Raw genomic sequence first — 6,139 nt, 5'->3', positions numbered from 1 at the left:
CATTTGCCTTTAGGATGATTAGATTGCTTGTTTGGTGTGTGCAGTGCAAAAACAGAAACTTTTGCTGTAGTGCGTGAATTTACGTCTTTTACTGAAATTTGAAAAGTTTCTGAATTTTTTACACATTACTGCTATGCAATTTTTTTATTTCTTCCTAAATTTTCGGAATGTTGTGAGTTACAGAAGTATACGAAGTTTCTAGATTGCTACAGACTGTCCTGTTTTTGACAGATTCTTTTTTCTATGCATTGTTCTCTTATTTTGATGAATCTATGGGTAGTACCGAGGGGTATGAACCATAGTGAAGTTGGACTACGGTAGATATAATGCTAATATGAATTTGGAATGAGTTCACAACAGTACTTAAACTAGTATTTTGCTTTATTATACTAACAGATCTCACGATAGTTTTGTTAAGTTTTTTGTGAATAAAGTGTTCGAAGATCGAGGAGGTATTGATAAAAGAAGTATACAGAGAGACAAGAGTTCAAGCTTGGAGATGCCGAAGGCACCCCAAGTAAATATTTCAAGGAGGCTCAAGCATCCAAGCTTGGCGATGCCCCGGAAGGCATCCCATCTTTATTCTTCAACAATTATCGGTATACCTCGGTTTTTGTTTTGTTCACATGATATGCGTCTTTTGTGTTTTTCTTATCCTTTTATGCACCCTTCTAGTATGCGATCCTTCATTTATTTATAGAATGCTTCATGTGCTTCACTTAAATCTTTTGAGTATGGCTTTGTAGAATGCTCTTCGTGCTTCACTTAAATCTTTTGAGTATGACCTTATAGAATGCTTCGTGTGCTTCACATATATATTTTGAGATTGGATATTGGTTGATCTATATTATAGTAGAATGCTCTATAAACTTCACTTATATGTTTTAGAGTATGAATAAAATCATCAACGGAATTAGGCATGGAAGAGCATCATTGAAATAACCATGCCTAACTAAAAGGCATTAAAGAAAATCGCTTGTTGGGAGACAACCCAATACTTTTAACTTATGTTATTATGAGTTCACATGATTAATCTACTGTAAAAATCATTTTTTGTGTATTTTATTTCAATAAAGTGCCAAGTAAAGCCTTTGGGATGACTCACAAGATGAGTAGAATTGATGTTGAACCAAAACAAAAACTTTTGACTCTAGTACATGAATGTTCATGTTTTACTCGAGCGTGATAATGATCTAAATTTTTTACACAATCTTGATATACAAATTATTCTGGTTTTACTAATTTTTCAGAAATTTTATAGACAGGTAAGTATGGCTATACTACAGATCTTCACAGACTATTCTATTTTTGACAGATTCTGTTTTGCATGCATAGTTTGCTTATTTTAGTGTTCTCATGGCTTATATTCAGTAATATAAATTATGGAAATGATAGGATACAGTAGGTATCATGTGGAAACAATTATGAATCTTGTCTTGACAGTACCTAAGTGAATGACCTATCTTTATTGCACTAACCCTTCTCATGAAGTTCCGTTAAGTTTTGTGTGATTGAAGTTTTCAAGTTTTGCATGAGATACCGATATGAGAAGAACAAGGAGTGACAATAACCTAAGATTGGGGATGAACAAGGCACCCCCAAGGTAATATCCATGGAAGACTCAAGTGCCTAAGCTTGAGGATGCCCCGGAAGCATCCCCTCTTTCGTCTCCAACACTATCGGTAATCTTACTTAGAGCTATATTTTTATTCGTCACATAATATGAGTTTTGCTTGGAGCGTCATTTTATTTTTTTGATTTATGTTTAGGTGTTATTTATAATTTTGTTTTCAATAAAAAAACTTCCAAGAATTGCATTAGGATGCTTGCATTGCATGGTTTGATGTGTGATGTGTAAAAACAGAAACTCTTGTTGTATTGTTTGAATTTTCATATTTACTTGGACGTGGAAAGTTTCTGAAATTTTTACACAGTGTTTTAATATAAGTTTTGTAGCATTTACTAAATTTTCATAATTGTTTGATTTAAATAAGTACACTGTTTTCATAAATTGCAACAGACTGTTTTGTTTAGACAAATTGTTGTCATAGTTTTTTTATCTACTTATCATATAGTTTCCATAGCCTATATTGGTAGATATAGATTGTGGAAACGATAGTAAACAGTATATGATGTTTGAAAATTATTATACAACTTGTCTTGGCAGTACATGAAGAGTTGATTTATTATTGTGTGTACTAACCTATCTCACGAGTTCTTTTCGAGTTCTGTGTGGATGAAGTTTCTGAAAATAGGTGAAACCATGATATGAGAGGATTGAACGAGATACAAAATATCAAGCTTGGGGATGCCCAAGGCACCCCAAGTAATTATTTCAAGAACTCTAAAGCATCTAAGCTTGGGGATGCTATGCATCCCACCTCTCCTCGTCAACTATCGGTTAGCCTATGTTGAGCCTAAATTTTTATTCGTTCACATGATGCGTCCTATTCTTGGAGTGATATTTTCCTTTCGCTTGCTGTTTAAATAAAATAATCAGATATGAAAATCTTATTGAGAGAGAGGGAGAAATTCCTCACATAGCTACTTAATTGTTTGACTACTCATTGATCTTCACTTATATGTTTTGGAGTAGTTTTGTCATTTACTCTCGTGCTTCACTTATATCCTATGAGTAAATAGTTGAATGAATTGAATATCATAAATATGAAATTATATATGTTTTAAATGCTTATCCAATGGGGAGTAATGACTTCACATATAAGAAGTATAGGTGGTAAAATTTATTGAAAGTTAGCAAACACCGCATTGGTCACTTGAACAAGTCATGAAAGAATTTTGAAGCAAGAGAGATTCCACATATAAATATACTATCTTGGACATCTTCTGTGATTGTGAGCCCCATTAATTATTTTCAAACTTGAGAAAATTAGTTGAAGTTGGACAAGTAAGACAACTTAATGAGTTATGTTTGGGTATATTTGAATAGAAGATATATTGTTACGGATCCTCCAACATGTGGTGCTTTTTTAGAACCTTTTGCTAGCCAACACTTCGTACTAAGTAGAGATATTACTTGTGCATCCAAAAGCCCTTAAACCTAGTTTATTGCCATGAGAGTCCACTATATATATCTATATGCAGTACTTACCTACCGTTCCAAGTAAATTTGCATGTCCAAACTCCAAACCTTCAAATAATATTCTGTTTTGTATGCCCGAATCGCTCATGTAGTGACTAGGGGCTGTCAGTATCTTCCATGCTAGGTGGGTTAGTCTCACGATATGTGTTGATTCACTATCATTCATGAGAAGTGGCTGGTATTCGGGATGCCCAGTTCCATGCTCAAAAATAAAATCAAAATATAATGAAACAAAACTCCCCCAAGATTGTTGTTTGTATGGACCAATCTATTTACTTTCATGTTATTTACTATTCTTTTTGAGTTAACTTCTTATTACAACCTCAAAGTATTAGTTGGCAAGCATCATGTGGTGGGGTAAGATCCAAACATATATATATATCCATACAAATATATTTGATCATGAATTTTATTATTGGTTACAGTTATCTATATGATAAATAAGTTGGGAAGCGAAACTTTAAGCCCCTATCTTTCTCTGTCTTTGATGGATGCTATTTGTTCTAAAAATATGTTTTGAGTGTCAATAATAATGGAAGACTATATGATAGTTGAGTATGTGGAATTTGCTAAATTAAAGCTCTTACATAGACCCTTCCTGAAAATAAGATGAATTGCAATTGTTTGGTGACTGAAAGCATAGTTTGTTAGTTTTCAAGAAACTTTTTGGTCTACACTTTAACACGTGAATAGCTTGTTACTTCATAATGAGAAGTTTTATGAGATGAGCTATTGTTTATGATATATAATGATGCTAGAAAAAGTGTTTGGAACTATCATTGATCAAATTTATGCACTATGCTAGCATTCACACTTCATAAATTATTTCTTTTATCATTTACCTACTCGAGGACGAGTAGGAATTAAGCTTGGGGATGCTGATACGTATCCAATGTCTCCATTCCGTAGCTCCTCGTTATGTTCATGATCTCATCATGGACTCCGAATAGATATTCAGTCACCAACGTACATAACTCATATAATACTATATCGTCAACGAACATTAAGTGTGCAGACCCTGCGGGTTCAAGAACTATGCAGACATGACCAAGACAACTATATGGTCAATAACCAATAGCGGGACCTGGATGCCCATATTGGTTCCTACATATTCTACGAAGATCTTTATCGGTCGAACCACAATGTCAAGGATTCAATCAATCCCGTATACAGTCCCCTTTGTCCATCGGTATGTTACTTGCGTGAGATTCGATCATTGATATCTCCATACCTAGTTCAATCTCGTTACTGGCAAGTCTCTTTACTCGTTCCGTAATACAAGATCTCGTGACTAACTCCTTAGTCACATTGCTTGCAAGCTTCTTGTGATGTTGTTTTACCAAGTGGGCCCATAGATACCTCTCCGTCATGCGGAGTGACAAATCCCAGTCTCGATCCACGCCAACCGAACAGTCACCCTCGAAGATACGTGTAGGGCACCTAGTTACGTTACACCATTTGATACACACAAGGTACTCCTCCGGCGTGAGTGAGTTGCATGATCTCACGGTCATAGGAACACATACTTGATACTTGACATGCATAAAACAATATCAATAAACTGACACGATCATATGTTGTGTTCATAGTTTGGGTCTTGTGCATCACATCATTCTCCTAATGATGTGATCCCGTTATCAAATGACAACTCATGTCTTTGAAGAGGAAACCTTGACCATTTGTGATCAACGAGTTAGTCCTTTAGAGGCTTACTAGGGACAATGTGTTGTCTATGTATCCACACATGTATTTGAGTTTCCAATCAATACAATTCTATCATGGATAATAAACGATTATGATGAACAAGAAAATATAATAACAACCACTTTATTATTGCCTCTATGGCACATTAGAAGCTTGAGCATTGAGATAAGAGTTTTTCTCATCCTCTAAAGATATATTTTGAGAATCCTTTGGAGGAGAAAAGACAATATCTACAATTTGCTCTATATTTGGGTCCAAGACCCTAAATAGATTAAGCATGCAAATTACCCAAACAACAAAATTTGTGCCATCGAAACTAAGAGTGTTAGTGAATCCGAATCCCCTAGTCGACATCCTTACTCTCTAGGTGGTTAAACCTAATAATGAGAGAGCTAGATCTGGTACCAATTGAAAGGACGTGGATGTCGCCTAGACGGGGGTGAATAGGCGCTTTAAAATAATTACGGTTTAGGCTTGAACAAATGCGAAATAAAACTAATGTTTAATTTGTCAAGCACAAAACCTAAAATTACTACGCTCACCTATGTGCACCAACAACTTATGCTAAGCAAGATAAACAACTAAGTGATAGCAAGATATATAACAAGAAACAATGTGGCTATCACAAAGTAAAGTGCATAAGTAAAGGGTTCGGGTAAGAGATAATCGAGGCACTGATGACGTGAGGATGTATATACTTCTCGCACCCCGTTGGTTACCCCAAGTGGAAGGTTGAGATGTAGTCAGCAGCAAGTTTTCCCTCACACGGGAACTGTAAGGTTTATCGAACCACGAGGACTTGTAGGATCAACAAGTAAGTGTCTTCCACCCTGGCGCTAGCAGAAGACGTGGACCTACACACACAACAAATAAATTTGCTCCCAACGAGTACAGAGAGGTTGTCAATCTCTCCGGCCTTGTAGTTTGCAAAGGATCAAAACACAAGCGGGAAGGTATTAGTGATTGCAACGGAAAAGTAAGTGAAAGCGGTAAATGATGGAGGTGTAGGCAATGATGGTGATATGGACCGGAGTCACATGATGTTCACTAGTGATGTCTCTCTCCCAAAAGACGATAAACAACTATGCTTGGGTAAACTAATCACAGTTGGGCAATTGACAGAATTATGAACGCATCGCAATGCTAATTATGCTACTTGATAGTTAGAGGTTCAATAGTAATGGGAAGTACGCCAAGACAAGTAGACCGTTTATTCATCAGCATGTACTTACTAATCATCCACCTTGAGATATCTATCCAGAACATCTCTTCGGTATTAAGTTGTGAGCCCCACCCAAAGTGTAAACTCAAAGCAACGGACAACTGCATTAA

Source organism: Hordeum vulgare, chromosome 3H (genome assembly GCF_904849725.1).
Source record: "Hordeum vulgare subsp. vulgare chromosome 3H, MorexV3_pseudomolecules_assembly, whole genome shotgun sequence".
Lineage (NCBI taxonomy): Eukaryota > Viridiplantae > Streptophyta > Magnoliopsida > Poales > Poaceae > Hordeum > Hordeum vulgare.
The sequence above is the reverse complement of the archived record's forward strand: the minus strand, read 5'-3'. Positions refer to the sequence as shown.